Source organism: Mus caroli, unplaced genomic scaffold, assembly GCF_978045245.1.
Source record: "Mus caroli unplaced genomic scaffold, Mus_caroli_1 scaffold_11, whole genome shotgun sequence".
Taxonomy (NCBI): domain Eukaryota; kingdom Metazoa; phylum Chordata; class Mammalia; order Rodentia; family Muridae; genus Mus; species Mus caroli.
This window is the reverse complement of record NW_028227266.1, coordinates 60,908,103-60,924,246: the sequence shown is the minus strand read 5'-3', so window position 1 is coordinate 60,924,246 and position 16,144 is coordinate 60,908,103. Positions and strand designations below refer to the sequence as shown.

The 16,144-nt window shown below is 44.6% G+C and overlaps 1 pseudogene; it reads left to right on the top strand.

Annotated features, from left to right (window-relative positions):
• LOC115031955 (small ribosomal subunit protein bS16m pseudogene) overlaps positions 1 to 16,144 on the top strand; it is a 47,209-nt pseudogene that overhangs the window by 1,381 nt on the left and 29,684 nt on the right.

Here is a 16,144-nt window from a genome sequence, read left to right as displayed (position 1 = left end):
ACCACACACATATATATATATATGAATGTGTGTAATTATTATTTACAGGGTTATTAAATTACATTTTTATTGTGTATTTTAGTGGTAGGTACTGCTCCCAGTTGATCTGTATTTCAGGAAAGTAGTAAGAAAAGCCCAACCTCTCTTGGGAGAATTTTTATATAGACCTGGAACAGGTGCGGTTCCTCATTACAGACTGAAACTACAACAGGCTTCTAGGAATAGGCAGTCTGATGCTGGGCAGTGGTGGGCAGGTGGATTTCTGAGTTCGAGGCCAGCCTGGTCTACAGAGTGAGCTCCAGGACCAGGACCCCCATGACTACACAGAGAAACCCTGCCTGAAATAAATCTAAGGGGGTGGGGGGGGAGGAATAGGCAGTCTGTAGCAGTGTTTGATTCCTGCTGGGAATTAATGAGATGCAAATCAAGTTTTGAGCCTCCCCAGAAAGGAGTGGGCTTCAAGTAAGAAGGGCACCTTCAAAGGCTACCAAGAACTACCCCAAACTAATGAGCAGCCTGTTCTCAAAGATAAGAGCAGTGGGTGTCCTTAGCCTCCATGTGTCTTGAAGGTTTTATTTTTATTTATGTGTTGTGTGTGTGCACGCGCCCGCTCACATAAGTGCAGCTGCCCAAGGAAGCTAGCCCAGAACGCTGGGTTCTTCTAGAGCTGGAGTTCCAGGAACTTGTGAATGGACACAGAGGTGCTGGGACAGGTACTCATGTCCTCTGTGAGTGCAGCAAGTGCTCTTAGCTGCTGAGCCATGTCAACCATATCCAACATGGTGAGAAGTCCTGCTTTAGAAATACCCACATCGTTGCTGCTGTTTTAACTCGAGGGGTCCTTTGTTCAGTCTTTGAAGATGCTGGCCTTCTGGTTTTTATTAGTCAAGCTAACGTGTGCACAGTTGAACTCCGTCCTTCTCCAGCTTGAAGCATCTAGACTGGAACCTAGCCATAACCCTCTTCCGCTTACCCTGGAGCTTGGCTGCCTGGATCCCAGAGACAATGACATGGAAAGGCTCCAGCTTGCCTGTGTGCTCTTCTGTCCTTACATATAAATAGCTTTTAGAAATGTAGATTATTCTTTTGAAACCCATGGTAACAATGTGAGGATGTCTGCATTTTGATTTGAATAGCAAAGGAATTTTGAAGTCCAAATTCTAAAAAGTTACTTGTAGTTTTCTATTGCTTAATGAAGCATTAGATTATCTTTTAAGTGTATATTACATTTTTGTGTGTTGCTGGGGACATGTGCTACTTCACATGTCTGAAGACCAAAGAACAACTTTCAGGAGTCAGCCCTTCTACCTTGTGGAGCCCAGAGATTGAAATCAGGTCATCAAACTTGGCACCTTTACCCACTGAGCCATCTGGCTAGCCTGGGTGCCTTTTTTTTTTTTTTTTAATGCTTTAATGATTGAATAGTTATCTTGTTACTGAGTTGGTCATAGAGAAAAAGTACTAACCAAAAATAGTTACTACAGGTCACTTAAAATATATATAACATGGTGACTCCTGCCTATAATAGCAATGAGTTTGAGGCAGCCTGGGATATTGGGTAAAACTTTCAGTAAGTCAGGCATGATAGCCTATCCCTGTTGGTCCAGCATGGAAGTAGGAGTAGATTGACCTACCCAAGATCTCTATATTAAAAGTTAAGTTGGGCTGGAGAAATGGCTCAGCAATGGAGAACTCTGGCTTCTCTTCCAGGGGATTTGGGTTCAGTTCCCAGCACCCACATGGCAGTTACAACTGTCTAGAACTCCAGTTCCAGGGGATCTGGTGCCTTCTAGCCTCCAAGGGCATCAGGAACACACATGGTACACAAACATCCATTTAAAACACCCATACAAATGAATTTTTAAAAAAGATTTATTTCTTTATTATATGTAAGCACACTATAGCTGTCTTCAGACACTCTAGAAGAGGGCATCTGATCTCATTATGGATGGTTGTGAGCCACCATGTGGTTGCTGGGATTTGAACTCAGGACCTTCAGAAGAGCAGTCAGTGCTCTTAACTGCTGAGCCATCTCTCCAGCCCCCTGGCTTTTTTTTTTTTTTTTTTTTTTTTTTTTTTTTTTTTTTTTGGTTTTTCGAGACAGGGTTTCTCTGTCCTGGAACTCTGTAGACCAGTCTGGCCTTGAACTCAGAAATCCACGTGCCTCTGCCTCCCAAGTGCTGGGATTAAAGGCGTGCGCCACCACTGCCCAGCTCTGAAATTTTTAAAAATAAAATATGACTATAAAAAAAGTAAGACAGGAGACATGGCTCAACAGCTTAGAGCAACTGCTGTTCTTGCATAGAACCTGAATTAAGTGGCCAACTCCTATATGGCAGCTGACAACCACCTGTAACTCCAGTTACAGGGGATCTGATGCCCTGTCCTCATTTCTGAGGGTACCAGGCACATGTGATGCCCATACATATATGCAGACAAAACACCTATATAAATAAATCTTAGAAGGAAAGTGGACAAAGTGATGCATACCTACAGTCCCAGTACTCAAAAGGTATGAGCAAGAGGGTCAGAAGTTCAGGGTCATTCTTTGCTGCCTAGTGAGTTTGTGGCTAGCCTGGGCTACACGAAACATTCAACAAAACAATAGCAAAAAGTCAATGGAGGGAATGGAGAGATGGCCAAGTGGTTAAGAGCATTTATTGGGTTCCATCCCCAGCACTCACAGGTGACCCACAACCATCTAATTCCTAGACACAGAGTACCCATTCATATGTGTAAAATAAATATGAAAAAAGACAATGGAATATGAAGTCAATTAACAATAATTAACTAAAGGCAATTAACTAAAGAATATAGAAAAAATGGCCTTTAATCTCACTTGGGAGACATGAGAAAGTCAGTGTTTGAGGCCAGCCTGGTCTACAAAGTGAGTCCCAGGCCAGCCAGGGCTACACAGAGATATCCTGTCAGGAGAAACCAAAAAGAATATAGTAATATCAACTAATTTTGAGTATTTATTTTTTAATCAATATGGAGTTGAAGCTCACCTCTATAGGAAAATTGTTAAAATACATTAAGAGACAGGTGTGGTGCACACCTTTAATTCCAACACTGAAGAGGCAGATTTCTGAGTTTGAGGCTGGCCTGGTATACATAGTGAGTTCCAAACCTTGTCTCAATATTAAAATGGGATATATTAATATGGGGATGCAAATAAACTATTCTAAGAGCCTTCTAGCACATTTTTATTTGCTCTTCGTTAGCTTCCGAGGCGTGTCTGCCTCATTGGAACTCTGCTCTCTAATAGCAACTCACATTCAAACTGGCAAATATTCAAAGTTGCACCCTGCACTCGTCCCCTGGAATTAGAAGTCTGCTGAATGCACTCAGATAAATTAATAAACTTGTACTATATTTTCATTTGAAATGTTGGGCCATCCCCGAAGAATATTGCAAGTGCCTTAAGCCTTCTCTGGACACTCTAGATGATTGTAACTTGAATATAAAGTTTTTGGGGGTTTTTTAGTCTTTTAAAGTGTATACTTTTGTGTGTGGATATCAGAGGGCAGCCCAAAAGAGTGAGTTCTCGCCCTCTATCGTATGGCTCCCGGGGATGGAACTCAGGTCATTAAACCTGGTGGCAATTCTGCCCACTGAGCAGTCTCACCAACCCCAATAGAAAAGTGCTGAAATCATTTGCATATGACCCGGTAAGATGACCCTGTTAGGACTTTGAGGATTCCCACCCAGCAGAAGGACACCTATTCTCTGCTAGACTGGCTGATTGATCCGAACGCCACTTACACACCTCTTGTGTTTCAGGATCCTGCTACTTGCACTTGGACTTAGTTAAGGAAAATTTAGCAGGGGTGACAAATACATTTCACTCGGCAGGATGGAATCTTTGTGTCTAGATCAGTGTGGCGCAGCGCTGCTGTTAGCTGAAGCAGAAGAGCATGCATGACTGGGAAACGTGTGGGACGAGATGCGGGCCCAACACGGGGATCTGCTGCCCAGGCACTTTCATAACGGCTAAAGGAAACCAAACAAAAAAGGAATGCCCTGTCTCCAGAGTAAAGGTCGGGAGGGTCACGCAGAACAGGCTGGCCTTGTTCACTCACTGAGTCGCTGACATGACCTTGAAGTTCAGATCATCCTGCCTCCACCTCCCCAGCCTGTGTGGAAGGTTAGGATACATATAACTCACGGATCCCTGTTTCTCTGTTTGCTGCACTTACTGGAAAAGGGATTTCATTACATGTTTAGCATCGACCTGAAGCAGAGTTAACATCCGAAATCCTAATGCTCTTTTAGCCCTTTTCCTACCTCAGAATAAACAATACAGCTCAGGCATCGGCAGGGAGTCTTTTTGAAGGTAGAGCCTACAAGAGCCTTAAGACTTTGCAAGAAACCATCTCCAGTCCAGTCCAGATAGTTGATCTTTTTTGTCATTGGGGGTTTCTTTCTTTCTTTCTTTCTTTTTTTTTTTTTTTTTTTTTTTTGGTTTTTCGAGACAGGATTTCTCTGTCCTGGAACTCACTTTGTAGACCAGGCTGGCCTCGAACTCAGAAATCCACCTGCCTCTGCCTGTTTGGGTTTTTCTTTTTTTTTTTTTTTTTTTTGGTTTTTCGAGACAGGGTTTCTCTGTGTAGCCCTGGCTGTCCTGGCACTCACTTTGTAGACCAGGCTGGCCTCGAACTCAGAAATCCGCCTGCCTCTGCCTCCCGAGTGCTGGGATTAAAGGCGTGCGCCACCACGCCCGGCTTGTTTGGGTTTTTCAAAACAGGGTTTCTCTATGTTGAGCCATGGCTGTTCTAGAACTTGCTTTGTAGACTAGACTGGCCTCTAACTCACAGAGATCCTCCTGCCTCTGCCTCCCGAGTGCTGGGCTTAGTCACCATCAGCAACAGAACGTATTCCTAAAGGGGAATCTAAAGACAAGAATAATCAACCTATTGCATTTCATGTCTGACTGCAGAGACCTGTGGATATTGGGTGGCATAGATAAGTTTCAGTCTGCTGCCTTAAGCAGGGTTCAGACTTAGGTGCAGATCAAAGTTGAAGGATAGGAACATTACAGTGAAAATGTCCAGAAGTAGGCAAGTGGTCCCTGGGCTCCTGGCATGATGTAGACACCTTAAAGAACATTGTGGGAAAACCAGAAAAAATGTTAATGGCAAAATGAATGCAAAACCCACAGACACATCATTAAGACTGATATTCCTGTGGGCAAAAAGGTAACCAAGCTTGCGCTTGTAGAAATGGATAGATGTTAGCTGGAGCTGGGTGCTCCAGGTCGGTACTCTCGGCTTCTTGGGAGGCTGAGAAAAGAGGAGAAAAAATTCAAAGTTTGCTGGGGTTTCAGGGTGAGTTCAAGGAATCTAGGGATATAGATCAGTGATAGAGTACTTGCCTGACCCCCTACAATTGAAAAATAAATCAATATCAAGGCTGAAATATACCCCTTCATACACCATTTCAGATCAGTTATATATTGTGCTTCAGCTAGAAAACACACACACACACACACACACACACACACACACACAGAGAACCTTAATAAATTTGATTTTTTTTTTAAACTTAAAAAGGTGTTGTAGGAATTCAATATTTTTGTATTTGTTAAAGTGTGGTTGTATTAGTTCGTTTTGGTTGCTGTGATAAAACACCATGACCAAATCGACTTGTAGATAAAGTTTATTTCAGCTTACTATTCCAGAGGCAGAGCTCATTACAGCAGGGAAGGCCCGATTGCAGGTGGGCCAAAGCAGGAGGCTAAGGAAATCACATCCAACTGCCCCCAGGAAACAGACAGCCAGAAACAGAAGTTATCTGAGGTTACCCATTCACAAACCCTGCCCTCGGTGACAAACTTCCTCAGGGAAGCTCCATGCTCTAAGGCTCTCTAACAGCGCCACCAGCTGGAGACCACGTGTTCAAACACCTGAGCCTATGGGAGACATTTCTTTCAAGACACCACAGTGGCATAACTATTGTATGAACGATGTTCTTTGTTGGTGCCAATAACTTCTTTCCAGAGAAGTGACACGAACGATCCTGCTTACTGATAATACAAAATGTTCTCTATAACCAAGAACTCCGTGTGTTAGGAATTCGCTCTTCTCGGATGATTGAATACAAATCATGACAGAGTGCTAATTACTCACCCCAAACCATCCATTTTCTCTTCTTCGTGAATAGTGGAAGCTTGACCATGCTTTTCAGCTACCCTTGCAGCTAGATGGGATCACGGAATTGAGTTCTAACCAGGAGAGTCTACACGGCAGTGATGCTGCCATTTCAGGGCCTGAGATCACCAGTGCATGGGAGATGGATGCCACAGAACGGCCGGGGCAACCATGTATTATGACGTAGAACCTATCGCAGCAGCCTGTGTCCCCTAGAGCCATTCCAGCAACTTACTCACCTGTCTATCAAGAGAGAAACTGGGGAGTCAGCCAGTTAACTTGCTGGGTAAAAGTTCTTGCTGTCAAGCTAGGTGATTCTGGGAGCCTTGTGGTGGGAGAACTAAGAGCTGTCTTATGGCCTCCACCCGTGAGCCATGTGCACCCACACACTAAACAAACAAACAAATAAATTTAAGACAAAACTGAGGGTGGGGGGAGAAACTATGATACAGACACAAAGCTGTTTGTTGTGGGTTTTTTTTTTTCTTTGTGTATTGGGATTGAACCCAGGGCTTCACATATGCTAGGCAAGTGTTGTCTTACTGAGCTACCCACCAAAGTACTCTCTCTTGTACTAGTCAGTTTTAAACAGTCTCTCTAAGTAGCCCAGGGTATCTCTGAACTCATTCTGCAGCCCAGGCAAGCCTTGGAACCTGTGACCTTCCCTCCCCAGCCTCCCATGGAGCTAGGATTACAGGCCTGAGTTCTAAGACAGAAACTATAGTGGTGTGTCATATTGTGTTTGATTCATTGCTGTAGCCTGTTCTCACTAATTCACTAACAGGTTTTGACATTTTCCGTCCTAGTGACGTATCCACTTCTGATTTTGTAGATCAGCTATGAATTGGAATAATGCTATACTTACAATGTATCTTTGAAGTTGAGGTTTAAGGTGCCATAAAACACACAATACATCCCAATGAACTCTGAATAAAGAGTTATAAGGAAGCTCAAGAAATGACAGGCAAAGAGATAGGGGATGGTTTGGCTTGCTGGGCAGTCAGGACCAGAGTTCAAATCTTCAACACCCATATAAAATATCAAGATACCCAACAGTTTAAACAGAGCAGAGTGAGTATCTAATACCATAGCAAGATGGCACTTACCTGTCATCCCACAGGTGGTTACTACCTAAGGAGACTCTGTCTTTTTTTTTTTTTTTTTTTTTTGGTTTTTCGAGACAGGGTTTCTCTGTATAGCCCTGGCTGTCCTGGAACTCACTTTGTAGACCAGGCTGGCCTCGAACTCAGAAATCCGCCTGCCTCTGCCTCCCAAGTGCTGGGATTAAAGGCATGCGCCACCACCGCCCGGCCGAGACTCTGTCTTAAACACACACACACACATACACTCAGCTGGGCAGTAGTGGCACACGTGTGGTCAGCTTGGTCTACAGAGAGAGTTCCAGGACAGCCAGGGTTACACAGAGAAAACCTATCTCAAAAAACTCAAAACCCAGCTCCACCCGCCCCCTCCCCACCCCACACAAGTAAAAACCACTGTAGAAGTAACTTCAATCATATATGGCCATATCCCTGTACTCGGAAGCTAAGCAGGGTCAAGCCTGGTTAACATCTGGATGGAAAAAATATCTTTACTCACCAGTTCCAGTTATATAGCATCAGGGCACTGGGGGGAAAGGATTGCTAAGTAACTTCTTTCTAACACAAAGGGAACAAAAATAAATTCCTGTTTCTAGGACTGTAATACAGAGGCCTTCCTACTATGAGAATTGTATTTTAGGCACCTCCAGAATTGTCTTTATTTCAGGCTCTACTCAGGATTTGAATTGTCTTGAGAGTTTGTAGAAGAAATGGAGATTGCAGGGCTCTTAGCTCTGTTTACTCTGATCCAAGTATGAGTGCCGGCATCAGGTGCACAGCTTCCATCCCTCTTGTCTAGACATCTTCTCTGACAGTTACAGGCATGCATGTCTGGGCTTTTATGGGAGTTCTAGGGATCTGAACTAAGGTCCTTACGATTTCAGGTCAAGGGCTCTTACTGACTGAAACATCTCTCCAGCCCCTGTATTTATTACTTTATCTATCCATGCATCTCTCTCTCTCTCTCTCTCCTTCCCTTCCCTTCCCTCCCTTCCCTTCCCTTCCCTTCCCTTCCTTTCCCTTCCTTTCCCTTCCCTTCCTTTCCCTTCCTTTCCCTTCCCTTCCCTTCCCTTCCCTTCCCTTCCCTTCCCTTCCCTTCCCTTCCCTTCCCTTCCCTTCCCTTCCCTTCCCTTCCCTTCCCTTCCCTTCCCTTCCCTTCCCTTCCCTTCCCTTCCCTTCCCTTCCCTTCCCTTCCCTTCCCTTCCCTTCCCTTCCCTTCCCTTCCTTCCCTTCCCTTCCCTTCCCTTCCCTTCCCTTCCCTTCCCATCTATTTTTGTTTTGTTTTGTTTTTTGAGATAGGGTTTCTGGCTGTCCAGGAACTCACTCTCTAGACCAGGCTGGCCTCAAACCCAGAGATCTGCCTGTCTCTGCCTCCCGTGTGCTAGGATTAAAGGCTTCACCACCCCACAATTTCTTTATTTATTTTTACATAGAGTTCAGTCTGTAGCTCTCAGGCTGGCCCTTGACCTCACTCTCCTCCTGCTTCAGCATCTCAGATGCTGAGATTACAGCTGTGAAAGACTGCCTTTCAGTATGTGTTTATTTTAGATGTATTTTGTGTGTGCATGCACACACATGCATGTGTGCCTGCATGTGTACAAGTGTCCCTGGAGCTGAATTTGCTGATCTCCAGGAGCTGGCCCCCAGTCCTCCATAAAAACAGCAAACAGTCCTCCAAACAAAACAGCTCCTTTCTGAGGAGTCACGGATAAGGACCCCTCTTTGCTTTTACTTATTTTACTTTGTGTTTTGAGCCAGTCTCACTGTAGCTCCCAGGCTGGCCTTGAATACTGCTGCCTCAGGCTCTCTTGTGTTGGGACTATAGGTATGAACCATCTTGTAACACCTATTCACCTTTTATTAACATTGGAAGGAAATTTTTGCTATTGTTTTGTTTTCCTTTTTTTTTTTGGTTTTTTTTTTTTTTTTTTTTTTTTTTTTGGTTTTTTCAAGACAGGGTTTCTCTGATAGCCCTGGCTGTCCTGGAACTCACTTTGTAGACCAGGCTGGCCTTGAACTCAGAAATCCGCCTGCCTCTGCCTCCCGAGTGCTGGGATTAAAGGCGTGCGCCACCACGCCCGGCTATTGTTTTGTTTTGACAGGATCTGAGAGAGGCTCACACTATGTAGCCCTAACCTGTAGAGCAAACTGGCCTTGAACTCACAAAGCTCTACCTGTCTCTGCCTCCTGGGTGCTAAGATTACAGAAATGGGCTACCTCCACATCCATCCATCTTTGAACTGGCATTTTTCTTCTTCCCCCAAATGGCCTATCAATATGAAAATCGATGTGTAAATTTTCAGTCTTATGCTGATTATATGAGTAATAAGCAATTTAGCAAAGATTAAGCTCAGCATGGGACTGAAGCCTTAACTAGTTGGTACTGCGCTTGCCTAGCTTGTGGGAAGCCCTAGGTTCCATCCACTCACAAGGAACAAAGCTCCAGGGGCAGCAAGAATTCTCCGTGAGTAGAAGCACCTGCCATGCAAGCCTAACCCCCAAGGTACGCCCCCAACAGGGCAGCAGGGAACCCGCTCGCAAAACTTGTCCTCTGACCACACATACCCCACTTGTATACACCACACACACATGCACACACACATGGACATACACACATACACACACACCACATACATACACACATATACAAACACACATGCAGGCATGATTGCACACATGCATCAACACCGCTACCAAACCAGTAATAAAGTAAATAAGGGGCTTAGAGAGATGACTCAGTGGTGAAGAGCACTTGCTGTTCTCCTAGAGGACTTATGTCGGCTCCCTGTGTGTACCCTGGGCAGCCATCTCCAAGGAATCCAACACCTCTGGTCTCTGAGGACCTACACTCATGTGCACATACCCACACACATTTATGTTTAATTTAATAAGGTAATAAATTCAATGAAATTTATAAATTAAAAATTAAAAAAGATTCACTGGACATGGTGGTGCATGCCTCTAGTCCCAGCACTCCAGAAGCAGACACAGACAGATGTGTGTGAGTTCAAGGCCAACCTTATCTACAGAGCAAGTTCCAGGATATGTAGGGTTGTTACACAGAGAAATCCTGTCTCAAACAAAACAAAACAAAACAGTAATTAATTAAATAAAAAATAAATTCAAGTTGGGCGTGGTGGTGCATGCCTTTAATCCCAGCACTCAGGAGGCAGAGGCAGGCAGATTTCTGAGTTCGAGGCCAGCCTGGTTTACAGAATGAGTTCCAGGACAGTCAGGGCTACATAGAGAAACCCTGTCTCAAAAAACCAACAAATAAACAAACAAATAAATAAATAATAAATTCAAAAAATACACACATGGTGTGTGGTGTGTAGGCTTAAATTTTTCAAAACCTAGCTGGGCATGGTGGTACACGCCTTTAATCCCAGCACTTGGGAAGCAGAGGCAGGCGGATTTCTGAGTTCGAGGCCAGCCTGGTCTACAAAGTGAGTTCCAGGACAGCCAGGGCTATACAGAGAAACCCTGTCTTGAAAAACCAAAAAAAATTTTTTCAAAACCTACTCTTTTTTTTGGTTTTTATGAGACAGGGTTTCTCTGTGTAGCCCTGGGTGTCCTGGAACTCACTCTGTAGACCAGGCTGGCCTCGAACTCAGAAATCCTCCTGCTTCTGCCTCCCAAGTGCTGGCATTAAAAGCATGTGCAGCTGGGTGTGGTGGCGCACGCCTTTAATCCCAGCACTCGGGAGGCAGAGGCAGGCGGATTTCTGAGTTTGAGGCCAGCCTGGTCTACAAAGTGAGTTCCAGGACAGCCAGGGCTACACAGAGAAACCCTGTCTCGAAAAACCAAAAAAAAAAAAAAAGCGTGTGCCACCACTGCCTGGTTCAGAACCTACTTTTAATAAGGGTTCTTAAATGCTTTAGCCTCCCTTCTAGCCCACCACTCACCAGAGGTAGTGGAAAGGGAAGGCTGATAGAGCAAAGGAGGAAATGGACCTGTTTAGAAAGAGTTGTTTGGAGTGAATCCAGTCTGTGTTGTCAGGATGTCAGTAGTTTAGAGGAATCAGCAACATGCAGGTCGATCCAGCAGAAACTGCAAGGACAATCATCCCGAGTCTGAGGAAGCTGCAGGGACACCACAAGTTCTTTGGTGCATTTCTCTCTGTGAAGTCACAACAAACAACGACCAGCAAAGAAGGGTAAGGCGTACCAATACCACAGAGTCTGTTGAGTTATCTTCATACCCTTTCCAAATATCCCGTGTTTTCTCAAGCATCCGCTCTAGCACAATATCACATGCCCTTTTCCAGGCTGTTTCCAGAAAAACACCACATGTCTCTTCTCAGCAAAACATCCTCCCGTGTGTGTGCTTCAGCAAAAGCATCCTCCCCTAAGACAGAGTTTCCAGAAAGACATCACATGACCCAACCAGGTCTCCAAAGAAACCAGAAATTTCCACTTCACTGGTGGTTTGAATACGCTTGGCACAGGGAGTACCACCATTAGGAGGTGTGGCCTTGGTGGAGTAGGTGTGTCACTGTGGACGTGAGGTTTGAGACTCTCTTCCTAGCTGCCTGGAAGCCAGTCTTCTCCTGGTTCCCTTTGCAACAAGATGCAGAATTCTCAGTTCCTCTTGTGCCATGCCTGCCTGGACACTGCCATGCTCCTGCCTTGAGGATAATGGACTGAATCTCTGAACCTGTAAGCCAGCCCCAATGAAATGTTGTCCTTTATAAGAGTTGCCTTGGTCATGATGTCTCTTCACAGAAATGGAAATCCTAACTGAGACAGAAGTTGGTACCAGGCACTGGGGTATTGCTGTGATAGTCCATAGTCTTGATCATGGTTTTGTTTGGGGAATTGTATATTTTGGGACTTCAGATTTGGGAAGAAGTTGAATGCTTTAAATGGGCCTTAATGGGTCGTACTAATAGAAGCATGGAAGACAAGTGTTCCTGAGGGCGTTTTGAACTGTGGGTTCTTAGCTCAAAAGGTTTCAGAGGAGAGCAATTTCAGTATGTGGCCTAGAGACTGTTCTTTACTATTTTAGTGCAGAATGTGGTTGCTTTTGGCCCTTGTCTGAAGAATCTACCTGAGGGTAAAGGAGATCTTAGTGAATTACATTGACAAGGAAGTCTCAGAAAAACCCAGGATAGACTTTGCCTTCTGGTTTGCCTCTCATGAAGAGGATTTCGATCAAGTGCAGCAAGCTTAGAAAGGACAAATACAAAACATATGGTTCAAGTAATAAAGGGGGCAGCTGGAAATAAAATGGAGTTGAATCCTGTGCTCAAGGAGATAAACAGATGAAGGGAGTGGTGATCTCAGGGCAAGATCCCACCCAGCTAGGCTTATTGTTTATATGTTTGCAGTTGAACAAGGAATAGTTATGTCATGTTAGGTGTTGCTACCTGGTTATTGTTTTCATTTGGATTTTTAATCTGGAATGAACTACAATTCAGAAAGGGAAGGCACACTTGTGATCCAGATCTTTAGGCTGGAAGACACAGGCTTTTAATCCAGATCTTGAGGAATACTGGCCATGAAAAACTTTGGCCTGGGCACAGTGGTACATACATTTAATCCCAGGAGACAAAGGCAAGCAGATCTCTGAGTTCAAGGCCAGCCTGGGACAGAGCAAGTTCTAGATAAAGAAACACTTAAATTCAGGTGTGGTGGTGCACACCTTTAATCCCAGCATTCAGAAGACAGAGCCATGAAGATCTCTGAGTTCAAGGTCAATCTACAGAGCAAGTTCCAGGACAGCCAAGCTTAGGCAGGGAAGAAGATGGATGACAGAAAGCTGGCGATGATGTAATAGAAGGGGGCATGTTCCAGCCCTAGCAAGTAGCAGAAGTCAGCACTTTGGACATATGACTTTGACTTTAGAGTCAAGAATATAAGGGTTTGGGAAAATTGATGCTGGTTAGCAGGAGCTTAGTGGTGACTAAGAAGAGACCAACATCACTGAGGTGAAATCTTCTGGGAAATGTTTTCTGAGAGCACAAAGAAGCTGTGTTCCAGAGATAGCCAAGGTTGTACCTCATGCTGCAGCTATACTTGGTAATGTGTAAGAATCACCCAGGTGGTTTTGAAGGCATGAAGGGGTTGTGGAGAGCAGTTGAGGCTTGGTACTGTGAGAGGCCAGGAAAGGCCATTGGTGAAGGTGCAGTCTCAGTAGCAAGTGACGGCCCAGGACTGAAGAGGTCATGCAAAGAAGTTGAGGCTTGGCACCATGAAGAGAGTCTATGAGAGGTTATTAAAGTGAAGCCTAGTTGCAGTGGAAGACCCCAGCATATTGGAGATGCCAGTACCATGGGATGGCCACCATGAGCAGCAGCAGCAGTGGAGTGGACTCAACAGAGCCTAGAGTGCTACAGAGAGTACATCTGAAGATGTGACCCAAGCCTTTGAAGGAGCCTAGATTCTGTGTAGATCCCAGTGATTGGAAGTAGAAGGTGTAAAGTTGAAGTTGCCTTGGATACCCCAAGATGTTAGAGATGCCAGAACCTTGTGATACCTGCTGAGGAAAACTGCTAACAGGGAGTGGAACCAGACCAAGAGGAGAAGTTGTTGCAGCCAACAAAGATGAAGGGAGCTGCAGATCTGAAGAGTGCTTTGACATCAGACATGGAGATGCAGTGTTTGGAGTTTGCCCAACTGGTTTCCTATCTTGCCTTGGTCCAGTATCTCCTCAATATGAGGTTTTGGACTGGTGATATATATCCTTTGATGTTATAAGGATGTGATATATTTTTTTGATTTTGTCTTTATAGGGGATTACAGTTAAGAGATTGCATGACTCTCCTAGGAGACTTTGCACTTCGAACTTTTAATATTGTTGAGACTATGGGGATTTTGGAAGTTGGACTAAATGTATTTTGCATTATGTTATGGCTAGATATGGCCCCCATAGACTCATGTGTTTAAACAAGTCTATGGGGGCCAGGGAGTAGAATGTGATGGTTTGAATATGTTTGACCCAGGGAATGGAATTATTAGGAGATGTTGCCTGTGGAGTAGGCCTCGGTCATGTTGTCTATTCTGTGTAGCCCTGACTGTCCTGTAGCTTGATCTGTAGACCAGGCTGGCTTCAGGTGCAGAGATCTTGCCTGCCTCTATCTCCCAAGTGTTGGGATCAGAGACCTGCCACCACTGCTCAACCAACAATTATCATTTTTTCTAAGGTTTATTAATTTGTTTTATGTATGAGTGTTCTATCTGCATGTACACCTGCATGCCAGAAGAGGGCAACAGAACTCATTATAGATGGCTGTAAGCCACCATGTGATTGCTGGGAATTGAACTCAGGACCTCTAGGAAGAGCAACCAGTGCTCTTAACCACTGAACCATCTCTCCAGCTGAACAATTATCTTTGTTAAAATAACAGTTTTGTTTTTGTGTGCCTAGGTATGTCTGTGCCATGACCATGGAGGCCTGAAGAGGGCGCTGTACTCCCTCCAGTTAGGTTACAGGTGATTGTGAGCGGCCAGATGTGAATGCTTTGAACCAAACCCTGGTCCTCAAGAACAGCAATCGCTCTTAACTCCCGAGCCATCTTTCCAGCCCCTATACATAAAAGCACAGGCCCTTCTGGAGGAAACACTCAGATTGCAGAATATGAAGGCTATGATCAGACATACCAGGGCTCACAAAGACTCCATTTAAAATACTACGAACACATGTCTCCTCATCCCAGAGATACCAGCTTTAGTAGCCAAAAGGTGGAAGAATGCAAACAAGCTAAAGCTGTCCAGATACCCTGGAAGGTTTTCAGTACATGGGGAAGGAACTATAGAAGTTTGTACCTAAGAAGCCAGAGAAGCCTAAATCTGGGCTAGGGTCTTAGCTGGCCCTCAGTGTGAAATCTTTTCATTGCCACAGTCAATAAAACCACTCAGATTTGCCACCTACCCACAAAGCATTAATGAAAGAAATTAGAGAAACCAAAAGAAATAAGACTTGTGAGAAAGCTCAGGACAAGCCTGGTGACTGACCTGAGCTTCATTCCCAGAAGCTACTTAAAGATGAAAGGAGAAAACCAAGTTTTCCGAGATGCAATCTGTCCTCTGCACACACACTGTGGCATGTGTACTCACACATACATATAAACATGGGTAATATTTTTTTCCAAAGTAGAAGTTCAGGTGTATTTCCTGATTAAGATTATTAAACTGTCCATCACCCAAAGTCATTCACGGACTCTATACAGAACAGAGGAACGTACCAATGACAGACGGGGTTGCTAGGCACACATTGCCCTCATGCTAGTGCTGATGAAGCAGAGGCAGAAGGATTGACGTGGCTTCAGGGATAACCTGGTCTAAATGGTGAGTTCCAGGCCAGGCAGAGATACGGAGCCACACTATTTTTCAATTAAACCATCCAACAAATACAAACGTCAAAGGTACTCTTTACAGAACTAGAAAGCACAATTCTAGGATTCACACAGAAGCACACAAGACCCTGAATAGCCAAAGCAATTGTGAGCAAAAAGAACAGGACTATAAATATACAGTAATCAAAACAGTATAGCACATACCCAAAACAAAACAAACAAAACCCTAGATGCGCCAGGCCCGAGAGATGGCTCAGTGGGTAAAGGCGCTTGCTGCCAAGCCTGAGAGCCTGAGTTCAGTCCTTAGAACCCACATGACGGGACCAACTCCAGAAAGTTGTCCTCTGACTTTCACATTGTGAGGCCCATGTAGTGATGCCAGGAAAGGAGAGGGTCACAGGGTGAGGAGGCTGAAGAGATTGTGAAGAGCCACAGGCAGAGAAGATATATTTTATTTACCAGTGCAAAGGTCCCCAGTCAGGCGGCCATCAGCAGTGACCCAGGTGCATGTCAGGACAGTGTGTGTAGACTGGTGCACAAACCACGGGCGTGTAGTAGGCACATAGACCTATAAGCAAACACATACGAGGTCAGATATA